The sequence below is a fragment of the Mesoplodon mirus genome, assembly GCF_964341445.2.
Source record: "Mesoplodon mirus genome assembly, chromosome: 4".
NCBI classification, from domain to species: domain Eukaryota; kingdom Metazoa; phylum Chordata; class Mammalia; order Artiodactyla; family Ziphiidae; genus Mesoplodon; species Mesoplodon mirus.
In genome coordinates this window covers 123894052-123919110 of record NC_138979.1, presented here as the reverse complement: position 1 = coordinate 123919110, position 25059 = coordinate 123894052, and the positions used below count along the sequence as shown (strand labels likewise).

Sequence of the window (25059 nt, the reverse complement as noted above, 5' to 3'; positions counted from 1 at the left end):
AGTGAACTTGGGCTGTGTGGTCAGAGCACCAGGTTCAAATCTGAGCCCTACTGCTTATTGGTATGTAACCTTGGGATGAGTTACTTAACCTTTCTGAGTTTTTTCACTCTTGTAAAATGGGGTTCATAACTGATCCAACCTCTGAGGGTTTGGTGAGAATTAAATGAGAGAACATATGTACATTGCTTGGCCTGTAGGAAGTTCTCGCTGGCTACTTGCAGCTATTATTACTGTTGTTAATTTTATTATTGTATTCTACTGCCTCCCATACATGATAGTAGTGGATATTTAACCATGATAACTGCTCAACCTAGAAAGTCAGTCCCCTGATCCTAGAAGAACTAAGGCTAGGAGAATTTTTAACATCATAATATTCTTCATGTAAAACCACGCCTCTTTTGACCATAATGTTTACAAGCTCTATATTAAATAGTACAGGAATTCTTCTATCCCAATCCCAAACCCTCCTCTCTCTAATGCAATTTCTAAAGAAAATAAGCTGACTTGGGATGATGATTATATTTCATTATCTACTGTATTAAACTGCATGTCTTAATTTAGTCAAAAAGTTCGATATATATGAGGCCATATAATGTGACTTAATCTAGTTTAAGTGGAAATATTGGGGTCGATACTGTGTACACAGAATTGTCAACCTTTGGCCTACTTTCAGTGAAAGAAGACAAGTTACATGGACTTCCCATCCGTGGTTTCCTCAGTCCTGATTTGCAAGAGTTGTAGCACGACTAGTCGGCCCTTCAGAGAGCTGGGGCTACTCTCATTTCTCCTCTGCTAATGAGAGTTAGGATGAAGTCTCTATCCTCTGCCCCACCACACACCCTGCCTTACCTCCTACTCACACATCTAGAACAGGAGGTGGTAAGTGACAGATTGCTTTTAAAAAGATATGAATCCCTGTGTAGCTTGAGCCAACCCAGTGAAAGTTAGGATTCTTCTAAGTTGGATGCAGCACAGTCGTGTTGACCAGTACCCAACAGATCTCTGGATTCAGAGTCAATCCACTTTCTTCACATAGACACAGCTTCTGTTTTTCAGTTTCCTTATTTGATAAGTAAGAGCAATTAACCTCACAAAGTATTGCTATTTGTGGTGTATTTATAGAATAATTTGTTAGGATTATTTGCATCTGCACTGAAATTGGTTTTGAGTTCTTTCCAACTGGAGAGATCCATCAAAAGGACTGAAAATAAGTGAAAATGATAGGAGTATGTTCCAAATGCAACAGAAAGCCACTCTCCCACCAAATGTATTTTTGGCTGAATTCCCTCCTTCTTTATGTAGCCAAGATAATTCCGCCCAAGGGATAAGGATAAATATCGATATTGGATGGGGAGCAGTCACTAGATGGCTAATACCATTTGCATGTTTGAAAAGAATTTGAAGGAGTATGACAATTAACATGGACTAGAGGACATCCTCTAGAGAGCTACTTCTGAAAGGAATTGAAAATACTCCTTTTAAGCACTCTTCCAGAAAGTTCTCCTGTGTTTATTTTTGCATCTGCATCCCCTCTAGAAGGCTGAACCTTTGATAATCTACGTTCTTCCTACTACAATGACTTAATTTAGTCTTGATTCTACACAGTTGTTTCCAATTTCCTTCTCTTACTAGATTTTAAGATCCTTGAGGAAAGGTCCCATTGCTTATTCATCTTCATGTCCTTCAAAGCATCTGGTAGAGATCTCTGCACACAGAATTGGGTTGAAAAAACAAATTAATGGCCTAATGATACCTTGTACCTCCTGGGTAGAGACTGACTCAGGAGGAGCACCATAAGTGCTCAACAGATGCTTACGTGAATGAATAAATAAGAGAATGAACAGGCGTTGAAGGAGCTGCTGCATACGCTCTAAGTAGAAATCAAAGAGACAAAAGGCAGCTGGCAGTGGAGCTGTGTCTAAATACCATGCAAACTGGATCTCATGGCATATCCCCTGTTCTTCAAGACAAATCAAACCAATCTAGGGACATTCATGAAAAGCCAGATAGAAAAACTGATGAAGGATTCTACTGAAACAGTAATTCTTACTCTCTTTTGGAATCATGGCCCACTTTGAGAATTTGAGCAAACTCTTTTTACAAGAACAATGTGCTTATGTCCATATACACAGTTTTGTACACAGTGTTCCTCTTGATGTCAGGTGACCAAACAGATCCCCAGGTTAGCAATACTGGCTGTAATAATGAGAGACTTTTTTTTTTTCTGTTTTGGTAATTGGGTCCCTCATTTACCATTGCTGCTTTTTTTTTTAAAAAAAAACATCTTTTTTGGAGTATAATTGCTTTACAATGGTGTGTTAGTTTCTGCTGTATAACAAAGTGAATCAGCTATACATATACATACATCCCCATATCTCTCCCCTCTTGCGTCTCCCTCCCACCCTCCCTATCCCACCCCTCTAGGTGGACACAAAGCACTGAGCTGATCTCCCTGTGCTCTGCGGCTGCTTCCCACTAGCTATCTATTTTACATTTGGTAGTGTGTATATGTCCATGCCACTCTCTCACTTTGTCCCAGCTTACCCTTTCCCCACTGTGTCCTCAAGTCCATTCTCTACGTCTGCATCTTTATTCCTGTCCTGCCCCTAGGTTCTTCAGAACCATTTTGTTGTTGTTTTGTTTTTTTAGATTCCATATATATGTGTTAGCATATGGTATCTGTTTTTCTCCTTCTGACTTACTTCACTCTGTATGACAGACTCTAGGTCCATCTACCTCACTACAAATATTAAGGAGAGACTGTGAAGTCAGGTTTAGATCATGAGATCTGGGATCATAAGAATTATTTATTTCTCTGTTTGCAGTTTTTTCACTTGTAAAAGGGAAATAATATACTGCTAACCTCACAGGATTGTTTTGGAGCTCAAAGAGCAAACATGATCTGTATTTGAAAATACTTGGTAAGCTGTAAAACACCATATTCACGAAGGGTGTTACAAAGATTCTGCTTGTTGCACTGGGATGGGTAGGTATTTGAAACTTCGAGTCAGTTTCCTCTAATCTCTCTCTTCTATGCTTTGTTTCACTGACTCACTTGTATTCTTTGTTTAGATGGGTGCCCCCCACTAGTCTATATACTCCATTAAGGCCGGAAATGCAATTGTATTAATCTCTTTGTTTCCTCTTCCTCCAGAGCCTAGCATAAAGCTTTCTATGTAATTGACAATTAAATAACATTTAGAAATATATTTTGGATAGTAGCTAAGTCTCCCATGACAGTTCAAAAAGCGGTGGAATGAACTGCAGGGAGGTTCAAATACCTAGGTGTATTGGTCAGACGGAACCCATTTCGATAAAATACTGTATTCAGAAACACACTTGCTTTATAAGTCCTGGAACAATCACCGTCTGGAGAAGGGGTGATTTATTAAGTAGCTAAAACATTCTCACTGCTATAGGATAAGCTTTTCAGCCTTTACCTCCATTTGTGAGCAACTGAAAATCAAAGAACTAATAAAATCCAATCACCCAGAACTTCTTCCTGTAGACAGACTGAATGATAACTTTTTAATTTAGGCAGGTAAAGAATTATTACAGTAGGACTCTAGGGCAGGAATGTGTTAATAAAATCATCCTCTCTGCCTTTTCATTTAAAATAATCCCTTGAGCTGATTAAATGAAATATCACTTGTTTAATAACTGACAGACATTATTTTTAAGCACAAATGTTTTGCATATCTTGGCTTCCAGTTTTTAATTCCAGGCACAGAAAGGTGGAGGCACTGACATCACAGAGAGGGAGTTGAGCTCTGCGCTCGGATGCAGTTTGCCCTGTCATCATGGCATCTATAATTTAGTGTGAAGCAGCGAGGTAGACGGGGCATTATCATTAGAAACCATTCTGAACAGGGATATAAAACACAGTCGCAATAACACTTGTCAGAAAGGTGACTCCAGTCAGAACTCATATCCACGAGTTTCAAGATAAATGCTGACATGGCAGCCATCCTACAAAGACTATTATTGCTTAAAAAAAAAAAAGACCCAAGCCAAACCCCCAAACAAAGCAAACCCATGAACCTTCCCCAGAGTGAACAAGTTAGTGCGAAGTTTGCATCTGGGGTGGAATAAACTTTCTGTGGTTTACAGCAAGCATATCCCTTCTCCACTTGGATAAGGTATTTTATGATGCTACAGAGGAAGGATCGAATAGCAGTTTGGGTTTAATGATGTTAAGCTCTTTGGAATTCTTTCCCCCCTGTTATTTGGAATATATGAGCTGGGTCCCTAAACCAGGTCATTAGCTGCGCCGGGGATGGGTTCATCGCCTCACCCACAGGACTGCTCAGCTGGTTGCTTGCATTTTCCCTGCCTTCTACATTTAGAAAAATCTCTTTGACTTGGTATGAGGCTATGATTTAATAACCCTGTTCTGCTGACTTCATAAGCTGTGAAACCTCAGAGAAAAATCCCAAATCTGAATTACTGTCCTAATTACTCTAGCTCAGGCAGAGGGTTTCTGCATCGAACATTCTATTAGTGCCCATTTCACACTGAGCACTATTTGTTGCCAGAGGTCACAGGGCTGCATCCTCATTCACTTTCTCTTTTTCCATGAATGCAGCCACTTTCCAGGCGCCCTTCCAGTCTGCACGACTGGAGGAGCTAACTGCTTGGTGATTCAGTGCAAATAATTTTTCCTGAGTTCCCAGAACTTACTCAGAGAGTGCACTTCAGTTTTGGAAAATGGATATATTGTAAATGCAAATTTACAATATCAGGGTTGTTTAAATTACAAAAGGATCCACTGTGGTATAAAAGCAAAATGAAAAAAGTTATTTCCTTTTTACTTGATTACTTGATTTTTAACTAATGATATTTATTTAAAAAATAAGTTATGATTATCCCAGCTTTGAATGTTTATTTTCTAACCATTGAAAACATTAAAAGTTAAAGCAGGCATGTGGTTTAAAAAAAAGTTCAGCTAAAAAAATGATACCAATGAACTTATTTACAAAACAGAAACAGACTCACAGACATAGAAAACAAGCTTATGGTTACCAAAGGGGATAGCAGCAGTGGGGGGAGATAAATTAGGAATTTGGAATTAACATATACATACTACTATATATAAAATAGGTAAACAAGGATCTACTATATAGCATAGGGAACTCAGTATCTTGTAATAACCTATACTGAAAAGAATCTGAAAAAGTATATATATATATATATATGTATCTGTATATATATACACACACGTATATATGTATATATGTAACAGAATTATTTTGCTGTACCCTTGAAACTAATACAACATTGTAAATTAACTACATTTCAATTAAAAAAGGCAAAAAAAGTTCAGGCAGTACGAAAGGTCATAGTATAGTGAAAACAAACCTTCCTCCCTACTCTGACCCCAAATTTCCTTGAATCTCTCCCACAGGCAGTTTCTTACATGTCCCCAGTTTCTTATATATCCCTGCAGAGGTGTCTTATGCATTTGCCAGTACAAGTGTCTGCAGTTATTCTCTTGGTGCACAAGTGACGGCAGCCTATGTATGTTGTTCTGCCTCTTGCCTTTTTTATTTTGCTTAATAGCTTGGAACCTGTTCCATGTTTGAAAATGTATATCTTCCACATTCTTTCTAATGGCAGCATAGTATTTTAGTCTATGGGTGTAATTTCATTTATTTAGCCAGGTTGCCATTATAAATTAATTATATATAATTTTTTTGCAATCGCAAAAAATGTTACAATGGATATTCTTATGTTTTTTCATGAAAGGATTATTTTAAACAGGTAATTCTACTGGAATGTTTAAGGTTCCATTGTGAAATCTAAGGAAGGGAATTAATATTATAAAGCTAATATTGAGGGTAGGGTAGCACCCACTCAGAATGACCTGAAAAGCAAGATGATTGTGGACACTTAAAATGATGAGAAAATATTCTTCTTAAGTTCTGAAACTTAAGTTTTTTTTTTTTTTTTAATGTATTTATTTTATTTATTTATTTTTGGCTGCGTTGGGTCTTCCTTGCTGCGTGAGGGCTTTCTCCAGTTGTGGCAAGCGGGGGCTGCTCTTCATTGTGGTGCGCAGGCTTCTCACTGCGGTGGATTCTTTTGTTGCGGAGCACGGGCTCTAGGTGTGTGGGCTTCAGTAGTTGTGACTGATCTTCTTTGGGAAATCAAATTCTTTTCCAGTGTAAGCTATTCCCAGAGGGCCCTGTGGACACCTTCTAAGGGCTGGAGAGGCAGCAGCCTCTAACGAGCTCTGTCTCTTGAAGCAACTTAAGCTTTGGCGAATGAAATCACCAAGACGATACCTCCTCCTCCTAAAGGGCATAGAAACTGCCCAGTTTCAAGGCAAAAGCCACAGACTGCTTCCTTCTGTGCTCCTATTTCCTGATTGAAGGGGAATAAAATCATTTAATATTTATTTATCTTCTGGAAATTCTGGAGGTTACCCCTGCTATGTATCCTGGCACCTATGCAGTTGTCCTTTCTGGTCCTTTGATTGTAACTGAGTGACGGCTTGTGTAACTCGCCACTGACTGTCTCGGTGGCCCGCCAGGACCCCAGCTGCTCGAGGGCAGCTCTGGCACAGGTTTTGCAGATAGTGGGATGAGCGAATTGCAAAATAAGTCTCCGTTCACTCAAAGTAAAGTAGAAAGAAGACATTCTTCTTAAGCATTAAGCGGAGAACGTTCTTCCAGAATGGAAAGTTCTCATAGTCATTTCTTGTGAAGCTACCCATTTGAGGAGAAACACACTGAAGAGATAAAACCAGTATGCCTAATCAACCTGCCTATGCAAGGTTGAAGAACTACACTATTCTTTAACAAGTTTAACAATCTCTCATCCAAATGCCACCACTACTAAGAAATACACATATTAAAGAAGTCAGTATATGATCAAGGGAAAAAAAGATAATTCTTCTGTTTTTTGATACACATGGATGTGTCATTCATGTGATTGTTCATGAAGCTTCGGTAAATCAGTGGATACGTTACAGTTTAAGACACACTCCTTCCCCATCATTTTGGGTATCAGTCGATTGTACCTTCCTATTACCACTTGAGAGACTTATTCAGGTTCAGTCTGATCTGGTTATTGGAGAACGGGTTAGTTGCTGATTTCACCAGCATATTATTAAAGACGGAACTTTTATTTGTACTGATGCCATAAACACATTGCATTGAACTTCTCTTCAACCCTAGTAATTAAATTATATGTCAAAAAAGGAAGATAAGCTTTTCTGATTTGGAGAATAAATAATTCAAAACCTGTTCATCCTAACTGGCGTTCACTCCAATCAAGAACAAAAGTTCACCCAACCCCCTGGGATAATCCGTTTGTAAGTTCGGGCTGTGAGTCAAAGCTGCCGGGGGCGGGTGAGGGGTGGATGTGGCAAATTTAGTCTTCGGAGCAGGTGAACAGGACTGCTATCTGATAGACATGGGAAGCAGGTTTATCTAGATGACAAAGTGGCTCAGGAGAGTTTCAGTGATGTGACCAGGCATCAGGATATACAGGGCTGGTGATGCAAATCTTCATTTTGCACAAGATTCTCCTGTGTTTTAAAGTTGGAGAACTTCGACCCAGCATAGCAGAAGCTGGCTTCATAAACATGAAGTGGAAGAAACACTAGGCTTTTGTAAAGCCCAGAAGAGACCTATCATTGGATGTATCATTAAAAAGGAAACATGAACTGTAAACTCATAAATTTTCAGAGAAAATAGCCCCGGGAGAGTAGCTCAGTATTCCAAGTTGATTTGGGTTAGCTCAGGAGTAAGTAATGCTTTTATAGCACATGTTCAGCAGATTCTAGATACAAGGGTAACGCCTCAACTTCTCTTCCCTGAACAAATCATCATGAGGTCATATACATTATATATGAAACAAAAGCAATAAACAAAACACACTGAATTTTCCGGCTAGCAACCAGGAGTTTGGGTTTATAGCAAATGTACTTTCCTCCCCTGGCAGCAAACTAAATTACACACAGATTAAATTAGGTGGAGGGATGAATTTCATCAAAACTGTGTGGGATAATCTAACTTGGATGTTGAAGTCAACAGCAGCTGCTATGGATATGGCATTAGAGTGTGAAAATCCAAGAGACCATTGTTTGCCTACAATAAAACAGAAAAATCACAAGACAACCCCTAAAGACTTGTGCTGCACTATCTACCAAGCTTTTTTAAAACACTGGAGGTTTTTTTTTCTTTTTAAAAACACTTTCATATTTATTATGTCTGTGATACCCTCAACGATCCTGTGAGTAAATGGCATTTTCATTTTGTGGGTGAGGACAGTGGCTCAGAGTGTTAAATCCATGCTTAAGGCAAGCCCGGCGATGCATAGAGACAGAACCAAGAGTGGCTTGTGGATTGCTGGCTCCTGGTATAGGGTTCTTTCTGTGGTACCACAACTGTCTCATTAAAAGACTTTATTTACTTAGCACATAGTAGGTGTTAAACAAATGCTGAATAAATTAACAGATTAACAGTGACATGTTAGATAATCACTAGGAATAGGGCTGAAGCACTTGGGGAGTTACAAGAAAAGAGTACTAACTGGAGGAAGATGAAAAGTTATCACTGCTATTAGCAACGAATTTTGGTATTCTTTAATCATGAAATCGAGGTAGAGGTTTTAAAAACTGTTGTAAGGAGACACAGCTTGTATTTCCTAAATAAAGAGAAGATTAAAAAAAGCAATGTTTCTTCTCTGAGCAGAATACAGTTAACTCTCCAGCAGTAATATTATGGAAGTCTTTTCTTAACATAGAGGTAACCCTGTATTAAGTGCTACCTGACTTATGCCTGAAAACTCCGCAATTAAAACTGCAGGCTTGAATCTTTGCTTTAATCACCAGCTAGAACTTTAGGTCATTTTGAAAGTATAAAAAGGGATTGTGTGGCAGTCAATTCCTTTTATTTGTTCTTTCTTTTGTCTTTGTCACTTATGTAGAAATAGAAAACAAATTACAGCTACCCTGTAGCTTTCACAAGTCAGGATAATTTAGTTTCAATAGACTTGGTGATACTGTTTAAACCTTGAAAGTTAATAAACATGGATTTGTAGAATTAAAAATATTGAACTATGGGAATGCTACCAACTCATGAAATTAAAGTTTTATAACCCAAAGTCGAAGACTGCATTCCACAGTTTAAATATTTCATATCTGACATTTTCCAACTCGACAACATGAAGTCTGATTTTGATTTTTCAGTCCAATATGAGTTTGGAGTTTAATTCAAAATCAAGATAAAACCATTTCGGAGGCTACCTTCTCTTTCTGTTGTTTCCTTCTTACTATGCAGTGTTTGGGGGTTTTTTCTCCACTTTGGGAAACTGACTTTTCTAGCTAATGGTGTTGTACATATACCGGACAATGCTGTGACTAGGAATTAACCAGTGGGCATGTATTGCTAAAGGGTGAGAACCTCGAAATTCTGAGTCCTGTGGTTAGTATATGACCAGATTTAACTATATATTCAAAGAAAGAACTTAAAAAAAAATGGTGGGAACTACTCTAGAAGCTCCCGAGAGATGACCATCTCTAGCGGAGAGAGGAATTGCAAAGTTGGGTCATGTGGTTTGGGGAAGTCTTCCCTGAAGAACCTCAAGGTACTGGAAGTGCCTTTTCATGCTCTGCAGGTACTTCTGTTAGTTGTATGGCCAGATGAAGCTCGGTGGTGGTAGGGTTCTTGCTACTCCAACACAGCAGCCAGATACTTTTTTTCTTTGCAAGGCCTTTGGAATCTATTAAAGGTCTTATGCACATCACAAAGAGACTTCCACCAAAAAGCAGACACAGAGAAATCAATGATCTGGAAGGGCCATCAGGGTTCACGTAGAAAGGCAATAGAACACTTAAAGGGATTTTCTCACTTAGGTGGTTTTGCTCTTTGAGACTGTCTGATGGAAGTATGTACTTTGACTGTAAGGAAATTGGATAAGTCAATACAGCTTAATGTTCAAGCTGGATATAGACAGAAATGAAGACCTCCGTGTAAACACTGGTACCATTTTGTGAGGGCTTTGGATGTGACCAAGGACCATTCACGTGTATGAGCCATGTATAAAATGAAGGGCAGGTCTATATGTTACAACACATCTTGCCGTCCTATCAGCTCTCCCCATCCTCACTTCTTACCTTGAGTACGACTGGGAAGAGTCCCTCTAACTATTAAATCTCACCAGAAGAGGAAACATTAAACTCAAGTTCTCTCCTAAGTTCTTTTCACCAAATTTAAAACTTTTTTTGGGGGGGTGGTGAGGGGCTTTTTTGACTGTGGTTTAATGAAGATGAACAGAACACTAACTCCAAGTCAGCAAGGATCTCCTTAGATCCATTTTGTTGTCAAATTCACTTTCTGAGTAAATGCAAAGACTAACACCTATCATTTCTTAGATAATGTTTTAATATCCTGCCTTGAATAAAACTTTTTTTTAACCAGGTTTCAATGGTAGCACAGAACCCCACAAGGGGCGAGGGGGTTGCAGATGGCTGCATTACTCCAAATGTTCAAGCTTGACTGACCCATTTCATCAGCACTGTCAGAGCCTCGCACTGATACATGTTGACAACATTTAATCTTAAAAAATTGAAAGAAATGAATTAATATGCAAATTTCATCAGCTTTGTAATAAAAATGTCCTTGAAAAAAAACAGTGAACATGACCCCTGAGGAATTGTGTGAATTATCCCAGCTCAATTCTTTAAGTTAGTCAGAGGTACGAGGGTCCACAAGGAAATCAGTGCAGATTTGACTTGGAAATAATTATGATGAAGAACAAAACACAAGCAGGTTGAATAAATGTAACAACTTGGGAAAAAGTCTTAGTCCTGTTTGTTATTCACTTTGAATTAACAAGATTAGGTTTGGTTTTTGAAAATAAAGGAACACCACCGTGTAATTTTAACACCTACGTAATATGAAAACAATCTCTTTTTAACTATCAGTTTTAGTGCATATTAAAAATCACATCTGACAAAATCAGGTCTTTTTTTTGGGGGTGGGGGAGACATAACAGAGTGTGCAGCTTTTCGGCACAAGGGAGGATTGTAAGGAACTCTTGTATTTAGACCATGGTTTATATGAGATTTCTGAGTTGATCATTTTGACAGAAATGTATGGTCAGCTCGCTCCTAATACAAATAGGATTAACTGATTTTTTTTGATACAGAAATGACCAGTTATTTCACTGAACTTACCAAATTGATGGGAATCATGTAAACATAGTCTCTAGATGTGAGTCTGACTTATAATAATCTCCACACAGACATGTGGAAACTCCCTATTAAACCACAAAGTCAATCCAGGAGGACAGTCATCTAGGTAGACATGCAACAATAGCTCTCTGCCTTTGGGTCTAGATTCAACTCTAGGAAGTAGTAATGGGGGTTGGTTATAATAATTGAACACTTCTATGCATAAGTTTAAGGTTTTTAATGCCCTCAAAGGAGATGTGAACATTAACAAAGGAGCATCAACCAGTATACAAACAAACAAACAAAAAAACGAAAGATTGGTATGAGTAACAGCTTACTAGAAGTCAAAATGAATGAACGAATGGATCCAGGATAGAGTTCATTTCCTGTCCCCGAGTAAATTCTCATTCATTTAAATAGATATGTAAATGTTAAGGGAAGGCACGTGGTTTTCCCTTCAACCCTTTGCATCTTGGTGCCACAGGCGAAAACTGTTCCCCCACCCTCGCCTCCACACAAGGAGTCATCCAACCTCTGGGGTCTGAAAGGAATTCAGTCCTTATTCTGGGCACTGCTGATTTTACCAAGGTGAAGTCTATACAAATTAAATTAAAGCTCTTTTTACATCTGCGTACCGTAATGCTTGTTAAAAAAAAAAAATAAAAATCACACCCAAAACTGACAGTCTCACATAAAGACCCCAAATAAGGGTTGTTAACAATCTGGAAAAACAGCACATAGTCTTTGAGAGGCTCTGAAATCCTGTAACTTTCCTGATTTCATATATCCTTGGAAGACCGAGGCACAATAATACAGACTTTGCCCAACCAAATTAATCTCGTCTGTAAGCTTTTGTGGTTCTCGACAAAAGTCTTTTAAGTTTCTCCTTTCTTTCTTAATCTACCATCAGTAAAATCCTACTTTTCTAGTGCCCTTTGCACCTGCTTGCATAAAATGAATAACCCAACAGTTTAATTATGCACCGTTCTATCGGTTGGGAAGTGATATAAAGTTGCAGATAGAAAAAAGAATAAAAAACTCTTTTGGTATCCAAAATTAATATATGTCAAGCTCAGGGTAAATCTTAATCTTTCCGAAACATTTTTCTGAAATAGATGTTCTTTTATCATCTGGCACATCAAGACCCCTTGGAGGGAGGGAATAAAAAAAAAAGGCATTTGGTTAACATGCTACAGAAGAGCACTCTCTTTTCCACCTCACTTCAGGCTGTTCTTGAAAGATCTGAACAGTTGTATAATAATGAAAAATGGGCAATACTTGTGGGGCATTGCCTGCACTCACATACCTCCGCCCACGCATTCATCATTCTGCAGTTATTGTCAGGGAAAGTTTAATTGCATAAACACTCTGTAACTGTCCTGTCATATTTCTTGTCAGTCTGGATTCCCTCTCCGGCCTCACTATCTCACAAAACTATAATTGAATTGCTACCAAATCACAAGTCTCCCCCCCGCAAATAAAATCTTTATGAATAGAATTTGTTTCCTATCAGCAGATTTGACAAATTGTGGCAGAGGTAGGGCCTTGGTGATAATTTTTGAGTTTATTCTCAATCTGGCTATTTGCTGAATGCTCTTATCTTTCTTTTAAAAATTTTAAAGCCCCACTTGGGGGGTGGGGGGAGCATCCAACAACCCTAAGGGGCTCAGTGGTAATAATTCTGCAGGACCCAAGGAAGCCAGTGGGAAAACAAGAAGATTATCTTTGCCCTACTGTGAAAGGGTGCCATTGGTAAATGCAAGACATTCGAATTAATTCAGAATTAAATTGGGCATCTGTCAAAGCTGAGATTTCACCAAACTATGTGAATTCTTAGTTATGAGGTATTAAGTACCCAATTTAGTCGAGTGTTTATTCCATTAAACTTGCACTTCGTTTCTCCTTGCACCAAACCTTTTCAGTGATCATTACTCATGTATAAGCTCTGAGCAGCCAGATTCTTTGACAGATTTTTAGGACCATGAACAAATGAAAATTAATCAAAGGCATGACATGCAATTTACTAAATATGTGATCATGAAATTTTAATGCATTTACAATATTGTCTAAGTATTAATAGTTTCCAAAAACAAAACAGAATGTATTTGATGTGGAATGAGGATTCTCTCTCGTCTAGTCTTTGTTTCATTTTATACTCTCGTAAACCATTTCACAACATGAACTCTCAGCAAAGGCCCAAATACCAGCCATTCTCTTTTATAATTCCATTGGTGGTATGGGCATGAAATATAGCACTTGGTGAATAACTCTTAAATGGGACTGGGCTTCACCCAGATTGACAACTGTCTGATTGTTTATGTTTTTTAAATGTGCTTATCAAAACCCTGTAGGATTGATGGGTGTTTTTAGATGAAGTTATGTTTTTGCAACAGACTTAATTTAGGAGTAAGGTTAAGGCTTAGGATAAATGAGTACATTAGATGATTAAAGAACATTTGTCTTGTGGGACATTTAAGTCATTTATTTATGACACTTAAAAACAAGCTAGGAAAGAAAGCATCAAGGGTTTAACGAATCAGTTTTATACAAATGGTAAACTAAAACTAATGACTTTTTTTTAATGGGAACTCCAAGATATGCCAGTTTACTAAATACCCAGAGGCAGAATCAAATGTGCAGTGGAGTAAACATGATGAAAAAATATTGGAATTAAAAAAAGTCTCAATGCTATGTATATGTGTGTGTATGCCTTTTCCCAAAGTTTTTTTTTTTTTTTGTAATTGCTCCTTTATTAGAGGAACTAAGTCTTCTGCCTCTCTTTTATTCTTAAAATGCTCCCTTTTATTTTAAATAGTAGAAGAAGGTTTTCTGATGGTATAGGAATTTGGACTACCATACTGCTCTGTACTGGGTATGATAAAATACCTTGTCAGGGGCGACTGGATGGCTCAGGGGATTGGTAATGGGATATATAGAGCCTTTCACCCATAGGTCATTGGCTTGAATTTTGTCCAGGTTGGCAGTGACTAAAAGTCGTTAACATCTCATGACTGTTTGGTGGCCTATGTGAAATGAGTTTCTTTCTTTAAGTCCATATATAGGACCTCTGGCTAGGGCATCTGGGCATCTCTCTTTCTTTTATAGGAGCATTCCACCAGACTTACACTCATTTCCGTTCTCAAGATTAGTGATGAACTGAAGCCCTCCTACACAAAATAAATTGATTCATTTAAAGTTCAAATCAATAGCTGGGTACTTCCACCCTGTTCTCCAGCACAGACCAGAGGATGCATGAAAGCTGATTTGATAGTAAAAGGAGCCGTAGGTCATAGAGACCTCATATCCCATTTGACGTCACTTAGTCTTTTGTGAAGCATAATCCATGCTGTGGCTATGGCCACACTGCAATGGCCCAGCTAGATAAGAAGGGGAGATATCAAAAGACAAATATCACATGATATTGGTTATATGTGGAATCTAAAAAAAACGGTGCAAACAAACTTATTTACAAAACAGAAATAGAATCACGGAAGTAGAAAACAAACTTATGGTTACCAAGGGGGAAGGTGGGGGGAGGGATAAACTGGGAGATTGGGATTGACATATACACACTACTATATATAAAATATATAACTCATAAGGACCTACTATATAGCACAGGGAACTGTGCTCAATAATCTGTAATGACCTATATGGGAAAAGAATCTATAAAAGAGTGGCCATATGTATAACTGATTCACTTTGTTGTACGGCAGAAACTAACACAACATTGTAAATCAACTATACTCCAATAAAAATTAATTTTAAAAAAGGGAAGATATCAGTCAGGCACATCATATATGCTGTGTAGCAGCTAAATCTTTGGGTCATAAGCAGAACACATTTTAATAGGCCAGGCTGGAAGCTACAAACCCTTGGAGACCAACATTGAGGTCTAGTCCAAAGCAGGCCTGGGCAGACTCCAAGCTAGCCTTAGAAAAGGGGAAGTCAGCAGGCCTATCTTGCTGTTCAGAATCCAAAAACAGTGGGATGGACCTCTGAGAATAAGAATTATGCACCTCTGTTATGCTTTAAGAAAACCAAGTATGCAAAAAAAAAAAAAAGTGAAACTGCAAAACAGAATCTGTGCTGTTAGAGAGGCTGGAGGAAGGTAAATTATATCTATTTCCAAGAGAGTCTTTCCCCTTAAATGGAGCCTTTCCAAAAGGACTCTATTTCAGGTGTGTGTGTGTATTTTCAGAAGCACACCTGTGGGTACTGTGATCCATGTAGAATCTGGGATCTTTAAGAGAGAGAATGGGAACATGGTGACAATGAAGCCCAAATCAAGCCTTTCAAGTTGGCGCAAGGGCCAACTTTGTCACCTAAGCCCTGGCCAGACTTTATGTCCGGAATAACTTTGGTGATAAGAGAAGGCTGAACTCAACAGAATGAATAATAATGACAACACTCACTGAACACTTACGATGCTCCATGCTATTGTTCTAAGCATTTTAGATGTATTAACGACACCATAAGGAATGTTAAAATATGTTAATTCATATGAAGTTAAAACCAACAGGTGATTGATTATTCCTACCCCATTCTCCAAACTATTCAATATACTAGAGGGCCAAAATTTTACAATGGGAAACTGAGGCACATGTAAGTTAATTAACTTGATCAAGGTCAAATTTCTGATAAGTGACAGAGCCAGGAGGACCCTGTGCACTTACATATTTGCAACTGCTACAGAAACTAGTATAACGAGAATGTCTTGCAGTTTGGGTTAGGGCTGTCATCTTCATATGTCATCAATTCTCAGTTATTTGGGTAACTTGCAAGTTAACCAGACTGCAGATTTTTAAAGTCTATAATATGGGCAGTGCAATTGAATTAAATTGCTACAAATCAGAGAAGACAACGTAGGAGCTGATTACCACCACCATACTGTGTCTCCTGTCTCACCACCTTAACATTCTTGTTCTTGTATTCACATTCTTGTTCTTGCATCCTGACATTTTTGTTTCTGCAACCAGTGGTAACTGGTTAGGGTTATCACAGGGAGAGGGGAGCAATGAACAGAACCCTGGGCAGCCATGATCATACCCTTACACCAAAATCTATTAGTGTATTGCTTTAGTGGGTGGGAAACCAGAGACGTTTGTGCTCTGCTTATTAAATGAAAAATAGAGAAGACAGGGTGAAAGAGGGATGTGAAACCTGCCAATCAAGACCCAGGGCTGCTCTAAAAACTGTGAAACTTGGAACTGACAGGTCTTGTCTTACAACTTTTCAGTTAATTACTAGATTCATCTAGGGGCTCATCTTTAGGAAAGCTTGAAGGGTACCCTGAGGACTGAGGAGAGACAACTGGGAGAATGACCAGAGGAACTGGATAATTCAGCCTCTGAGCTGAGTGGCCAGACTGTGATCCGAGCCTGCCCTGGAAGAAGAGACTGGTATGGATGGGAGGAGTGGCTTCTGGTAGCAGAAACAAGATCAAGGGCTTCATTACGTGTTTCTGGGGTGTTAGTAGGAGTTTCTCTCTAAAAAAAGTTTCCCATAGTTCAAACAATAAATAGACTAGAAAGCCTAGTTCAAACAAAATAAACAGACTTACTGATCATACATATTTCAAATCTTCACTGAGTTAATGTTCATTGTTGATCATCAGTGAGAAGATGTGCACTGAAGCTTTTTCCTCTGCTCTAACTAGGGGGTCCTTTTCACGAAGAGCATTGCACAGGGCAATTATGATAAACAATGCATTTTGGAAGTGCTGGCTTAGAATCTCTGTCAGCTCTGCATTTTTGAAGCAGAGGAGGCCCAACCGGTCCATTACAGTCTGATGTAAAGATTTACCTCTTGTTTATGAAATGGAATCTTTCAACTGAAATCCTTTTGTCAGGTGGTTTATGTGAATATATGTTCTATGAGAACAAGGACCTTTTTAGTAACTACCGTATCTCAGATTCTAAGATAGAGCTTGTCCCATGCACATGAAAGAAATAATGACTGAATGAGTGAAGAAATGAATGAGTGAATGTTTTCCATAACTAGACTATTGGAATTTTGTTATTTTTACACTTTTATATTACTTTTGTGAAATAGAAAGTATTTCCCTAAATATTGGTCACATTTTAAATTCACTTTTATATGATCAGTCAAATCAATTTCTATCTCATTTTGACTAACAGTAATTTGGGGGGGTCAACAGATAATTGTAATCCTCCTCCAATGTCAACCAAGAGACGGCTGGACACAGGATAGTAGAGTTTTAATTCTTTATGTCACCAATTTCACCATTGCTCTTACTGATGTTTTTATGTGGAGAGGACAACCCCTGACAAGTGAGAGGCACTGACCAGCAGACATATTTTACTTAAGGCACAAGATACTTCAGTAAACCATAAAGAGGAACAGCTTTGAACCCTAAGGAAATTTGCATCTTAATATTTCATGATAAATAGCATATGTAATTTTGTAATTTTTGAATATTTCCAGATTTTATTACCAATTGATAAAAAAATGAAAGTGGACAGATGGTATCATCAATCCTAATTATGTGAAAGCTTGAGACATGCATAATTTCTAGAGTATTAATCATTAGCTCCTGGCTAAAGACTGAGCACAGGTATATTTCTACCTTTTTCTGTTATCTTAGTTCCAAATCATCGTTTCTTCCTTTGCAATAATTCTTCTCAAGGTCTACTCACTCGCTTCTCAATTAAAGAAATGGCCTCTTGAATGGTTTCCTTTGCTTCCAGTCTGCTCTATTCCACACATCCTTCATGTTCTTGCAAAAATAAAGGATCAGGAAATAAGTCCAGTGAACATAAGTTACCAGTAGACTGGAATCAGCATAACATCAGGAAGACTGTTCTAACAGTCAGAGCTGCCTAGGAAGGATGGAGAGTGTCCCCAGCTGGTGGTCTCAGGTAGGGGTTGGACAGCTATTTTAGGTAGATATTGAGAAACAGCTTGGTGGAATGAATATGAAGAGAAACTCTGGTGTCAAGCTACTTGGCTTTAAAGCCTAGGCTCTCCAGCTACTAACTGTATGACTTTTCCAAAAAAAAAATTTTTTTTCTCTCAGTTCCTTCTTCTGTACAATGGGAAAAATAATGATACCTTCTTCACAGTAGTTTGTGAGGAATGAATGAGGTAATGCATATAATGGGCTTAGCAGAGTGCTTGACACTTGGCAACCGTTCAATGAATATTAGTGGTTATGTTGTATAGGGATTCAGGAGGCCATAGGTAGTTGTATAATATGACCCTCAAGGAAGGAGCCTTCCAAATTCAAACTTTATTTTTGTATTTATAAGTGTTAAAATAATGTTTTCATCGGGTCACTGCTCTGTTGAATGAGTTATACTCAGAACTACTTATCACTTCCATCTCAGATGCTTTTCTCTGGTACTTCAGCTGCTCCGAGATCTGGCTCCATCCTGGATAAGCATGCATCTTTGCCTCGTCGAGGAAGGCAGGGCTCTTTCCTGCCTCCTAAATGCAGTGTCCTCACTCCCACTTTGTTCCTTGAGATGAGTCTCCTGGAAGAACATCTCTGCCTCTTTGCTCTTAGGTTGGTTTTCATGCAGGTCAACCCTGTTCATCAAAGCCACCCACAGTCATTCAGCCTCTCCCTGATTTATGACACCACTTGCCAATTTTATGTCTCAGTTGAGGACAGCAGCAGTGTTAGGCTTCTTTTTTTCTCTGGTTGTTGACTGTGTATAAATTTTCTACTGATGATGATCAGTTTCCTAAAGGCAGGTGTCATATCTTTTACCTCTTGTGTTCTCTGTAAGCACCTAGCAAAGTGCTCAAAACAAAACACATGGCCTGAGATCAAATCCCAGGGCCACAGTCTACTCTGGTGTGGAGGCAAGCCATTTACCATCTCTAATTTTCGTTTAGGGACATCTTGAGAAATAAATTACTTAAAACATGCCTACTCATGTAATTGGAACATATAGGTAAAACATAATAAAAGTTATTTATTAATATCATCATTAATATTAGAATATTTGCAACAGGTTTTACCTTGAATAGAAAAAGCTAAAAGAGTCAGTACAGTTTTCCAAAGCCAGCATTTCCTGAATTTCAGTTAGCGAAATCAGTGCAGTACGAGTGGAAGGGGTGCAGTTCGGGGGTACTTCCCATTCAGAACACTCCTACAGAGCCAGAAAGATCAGTAGAGAGGAACTCATATTCCTGTGAACCTATCATGTAGCTGGCATTTTTACAGGCTAATTAAGCAAACAAACAAAAAACCAAAAGTCCCTTAACAATATGCATCAAAGTCCCTGACAGTCATGGTATGTGTATGTCTGGGCATGTCAATGCAACTTGCTCCCAAGGAAGCAATGTTCCTGGGCTGTTAATTTCAGGGTTGAAGTTTCAAACCTGAGATAGTTCTGCCAAGAGTGCTAATAGCAGTGGCTTATAATACAATGCTACCCTATCATACACAACCTCGCCTTGATTGTCATCGTCACACTCCTGCATTATATTAATGATCTGTCCCCTTCACAGGATGGTCAGCTCCTGGAAGGCAGGGAACTTCATCTTGTTTCTTCAGTACTTCGTCTAATGTCTGACATGTGACAGACATGCAATCAATGGTTACTGAATAGTCTACACAATCCTGAGCATCAGGTGTGTCCGGGTCTTGAAAGAAAATTCACTCTAGTTAATAACAACTAGAGAAAAGACACAAGTACTTCCTCTCTCAAACTAGTTTTATTAACTGACAGATGGGTTGATGTTTCCCACAGGTCCCAAGAAACCATGATTGTGTTTCATGAGCAGGTAGCTTCAGGAGGATACGACCACCTCCTAACGAACCCTATTGGTCTTCTTGCTCTTTTTCCATCTCTTTTGCCTTGGGAGACTGGTTCTGAAAGGAAGAGCCTGGAGAAGCTGCACAGAGCCTGGTCCCGTACTGGCCAAGGCAGAGCAGAGACCAAGCACACAGAGACAATTCTGGCTGTGCTTCTGGCTGAGGAGATGCAGCTAATGGGGAGTTATATAGTTTTGCCTATAATTGATTCAGATGCTACTGTTCATTGTGGTATAAGGAGTTTCAATGTAGGGATGAAGGAAGAGTAAAGTATTAGATGGAGGATTTTAGTCCTCAGTGAGGGACTATATTTAAAAACAAAAGATGGTTGAGCCTGATGAAATACGTGCATGAGGGCATTGTTAGGTTCCTCTCTGGACTTCAGAAGCCCCTCAGAGGAAATTCCTCTGGTTCTATACCTATCAGAGTCCTAACTCTTTTCTCCATCTAGTTCCTAGGCTTCCCATCTATGCAATCCTAATATTTTACCCTTTCTGCTAATCTTGGCTGCTAAACTAACCTGTGTGGTTTGGAGCAAGCCACTTAGAATTTCCATCGCTTTCCCCCATCTGTAAAATAAGGATAACACACTGACCTGCCTCAGAGGGAAAGGGTGTGAATTAACTCCTGTAATTAGCGGTTTCTGTGCTCTGCATACACCAAGCAGGATATGAATGCCAACCATTGTCACCGTGGCTTGAGTAGGCTTTGCTTCTAAAGCTACACTTGGGAATAACCGCTTGGCAAAGAGCTGACAACTGGAAGTTGCGAACTTTACACAGAAGCAATATTTCCAGTATTTTCCCAGAGCAATCATGAGTAAATTGCTCACCAGGGGTGGAAATGGTTTCCAGCCAGTTCCGCCTCTTTTGATCTGTGCACCCTGCAAAGCTCAGTCAATGCCAGGTAACTGATCCTTCATAAGTCTGCTGTTTAGTGCAGATGAAGAATTCAGAATGGTATCATTTGGACAGGGATGAAATTTCTGTGCAGTCATATGTATTAAAAGCAAACAAATTGTGCTTTGTTCAAGGCAAGAGTTATAGAAATAGAATCTTTAATTTGTTAATATTCCAATGACAAAGACAGCCACCTGTTTTTTAAATGGGGAAGAATAGGTCATCTATTTACAACTCATCTTGGGTTTCATTTTAGAAACTTTGAAATGTACCCCTTATCACCATAGGGAAAGGAAAGTCAAAATTATGACCTAGCAAGCTATATAAAACAACTGTTAAAAATAATGGGTTTTAAAAATTGATTTTCTAAACCTTCAATAGAAGGTTTGGGAAAAAAAATCCTACATATAAACTGAGTGAACCTATTGTGTATTTTGATAAGAGGCCCATGCTTCTATTACTGAACAAACCATTTGCGACCCTGTAAATACCATTATATTAATTTAGATAAAAGTTGCACATTTTTGAATTGCCACCACTGTGATCTAAATTTTGGAAAAGAAAGTTAGTTTCAGAATGGCATACAGAACTAGGCTGACATTCAGCATCTTCTCTGGAAACAAAAGGGAGGCTGCCCGTCTGTAGCTGAGTCACCAACACAGATTTTTCACAGGTCAGGGTGTCAAGCCCCCAAGGATGCCTCGTGATGCAGCTGTGCATTCTGGGAGCCGGCCTGGAAGGGATGCTGGGCCAGCACAGCCTGGTGGGAAGGAGGGATTTTTCTTTATTTTCTTTAGCTCCCTTAGGCAAGATCCTAGAAGTACAAACAAGGTTGCTTTGCAAATGTTCTCGTCATATACAGACAAGCACACAGAAGTGTGAGCAAACACAAATTAAGGTTCTAAGTGTTCCTAGGCCTTGGACAGAAGAAAGCACTGGAAAAATGTATTTCCTTCTGTGGCAGTTATTTTGCTTAGCTGGGGATAAAGGAGACATTTAAGAAAAGCCTACTTTCTGCAAGAAAAAATGGTACTACATCAATGTAGCTTTTTTTGAGGCAAAAGAGGCATTCTGCATTTGGCAAGGCAGTCCCTGTAACAGTACTGGCTTGTTTTTGGAGTGTATGCGTCATCTTCATTCAGGAGTGGCAAAAGATAGTTTCTATTTCATTTCCAAATAATGATGGTATAGCTAAGGGAAATACATCATTTTGCATATATAATTTTTGGATAAAAGCTGAGTTTATGCGTAAAGGATGACCTCTTTGGGTTATGAAAAGATTACTTTTTGTTAGGCTGCTTTCTGATGATTAGATTTGACACATACATGTGCACATGGGTACTAACAGGAGTCAGGCCAGTTTTGGGTAATCGTAAACTTGGCTGGATCTTTACTACAGCTACAGTAGAGATCCATTTCATATTCAATCCATCAGAGATAACCGTGGTACATTATCTGATGGATTTATCTTTGCTTATATTGTATGAATATGGAAAGGAATTAAATGTGTGTTTACAGTTTGATAAACATTCAACATAAATTATACATTTTAATTCCATTTATTAGTTGGGGGCTATGGAAAGCAGGAATTTCATTGCACACAAACTGCCATTCAGATTGAAGGATTACCAGTTTCCTGAAAAGGTAGACTAATTGTAAGAACAGAATTCATTTCTATCTCAAGTGAGTCCCTGCATGGTTTGTATTCAGAGTTTTAGAAAGGCAAAAGGAGAGGACAGCTCATCCTCATGACTATCCAGTTCGTATTTCACACTTCCTGTGGGTCCAACATTGTCATCACGAATAAATCTAGTGCTAATAAACCTCCTATCATTTGACAGCTTGAATATTGTAGTTACTACACAAATTATCAAGCTCTATTTATGTCTAAAAGTACTTGGCCTGATCTAGCATTAGCATGCGGAGCAGTCTCCATGATATTATCTTACCATATAATGACTCCAAAAATCTCACAGAGATGAATGGTGATAACATAATTTCAGAAAGTTGCCACTCTATATGTAGAAATATATTGGCAATAAAAACCAGTCACTGTGTGCCTTTCCCCAGTAGGGGATCTCTCACTTTTCTTTGATTTTTAAAGGCTTCAGATCAATAACTGGAGTGACATTATTAACAGTTCCCTCAGCACCTTGGCCAGCGCTAATATTAAATCCATTACACCTTCTGTTTGACATTTGCAGTACAGCAGAAAGTGCTGTAGATACAGTCACATTGTCTGGGGACTGAGGTTGGATGTGAGGTTAGTAAGATGGTTTCCCTTGCCTGACTTCTAAATTCAGTTCATTGATAGGAAACTTAAACCAATACAAAAAAAAAAAAAATCAGAGAACCTCAACCCTATACTAGATGGTAAATAATTCACCCATAAAAGTACAATTATATCTCGTATCTAAGTGCTTTGGAAATAAAATATTGATCAGATCCTCAGATAAATTTTTACATTCTTTATTGTTATTCCTAAACATTTGTTCCTTCAATTATATCTAGTATTGTGAAAATCGTCTAACGAGTACAGAGGAATTGAGTTCCTGTAGAATCAGGAGCCAATCAAATTTACCAGAGCGCGGGGGCATAAGTAGAAAATGCAGATTATTTCTATTCAGGCAAGTACTCAACTGCTTCAGTTTTGCTTGCCTTTAAAATATTCAGGACACAGAATAGGCGTAATAGCATAGAGATCATACTCCTGCAATAGTTATCTTAACGTCCCGTAACAGGTTAGATCCGCTGAAAGTTTAGACAAAACACAGTAACCTTTACTTTAGACAACCAACGGTTAACCATGTTGCTGTAGTTACTCTTACTCTTCACCAAAAGTACTGTCTCATACATTTTGCTAAATTGTCTAAACCCCACTACAGTATTGATTTCTCCCTCCGTGAGCTCGTGCCCATTCAATAAGCAGCGAGAATCTCTGGTCCTGGCTGAATGCCGTCTAAAGCAGGACCCAGGTATGTTACTCCTGACAGTGGCCCGTGGCTGGGAGCTGACTGCTAGCTAGAGGGAAGCAAACCACTGGAGACAGAAAGGAAATTTTCTGTTAAAGTGAGAAACATGACAGGGAAAGTGGCCTGTGAGGTTAAGTGAAAAAGCAGCCTGCCAGAAGCATGTACGTTATGGTTTTATTTTAGTCAAACAGAAAATCCCACTACATAACTACGTTTGTATACATACTTACAGAAACAAAATCTAGAAGGATATCTAGTGTATAAGAACAGCGGTTATTTTGGGGTAGTGGGTATGTTGGCCTTTATTCTTTGTTTTCTGCATTCTCTGAATTTTTCACAAAGGGCATGAATTTTAGAATTGGAAAATATCAAGCTGTTTTAATACGGAGAAGGAGGGAGTGAAACACAACAATTTGATGACCTAACCCAAGGAATATTACTCTTTGCTTTCAAAATACAGAGGTATTTCAAGTACCTCCAGGATTTCTTGAAAGAGCTGCTCTTCTGTTTATTAAGCATATAAAAGATGCGGCACTGAATTTTTTTTTTTTTTTAATTTTTGGCTGCATTGGGTCTTCGTTGCTGCACGCAGGCTTTCTGCTAGTTGAGGCGGGTGGGGGCTGCTCTTCATTGCGGCGGCTTCTCTTGTTGCGGAGCATGGGCTCCAGGTGCGCGGGCTTCAGTAGTTGTGGTGCGTGGGCTCAGTAGTTGTGGCTCACGGGCTCTAGAGTGCAGGCTCAGTAGTTGTGGCTCACGGGCTTCATTGCTCTGCAGCATGTGGGATCTTCCTGGACCAGGGCTCAAACCCGTGTCCCCTGCATTGGCAGGCAGATTGTTAACCACTGTGTACCAGGGAAGCCCTGAAATTTATTTTTTTTAAAGGATATCACTCATAATCCCAAGATTAAAGAATCATTAAGAGTGATGAAAAGATAGAAGCAGATCCACAAAAACAAACTGAGCCATCCAGATGTCGTGTTCCAGAGGTTCTGTGCCCACCACCTTGCAGGAACCCACAGGAGCAGAGAAAAGACTGTGGGCAGCACAGCACAATCTCTTCCAAAATGCTTGGATCAAGCCCTAAAGAGGCACTCTAGAACTTTATAACTTTTTAAAGTAGGCTACCCATTTATTTTTCTTATGCCTGCCTGAAAATTTCTCTAAAAGAAATATCATATTTATTAAACTATTAACGAATGTGCATACATATAAAATATT

At 38.8% G+C, this 25059-nt stretch overlaps 1 protein-coding gene across 12 annotated transcripts in view; it reads right to left on the bottom strand.

Moving 5' to 3' along the window:
- NPAS3 (neuronal PAS domain protein 3) overlaps nt 1-25059 on the bottom strand; it is a gene marked incomplete at its 5' end in the record, with an annotated part of 875991 nt that overhangs the window by 98008 nt on the left and 752924 nt on the right. The window lies entirely within an intron of this gene.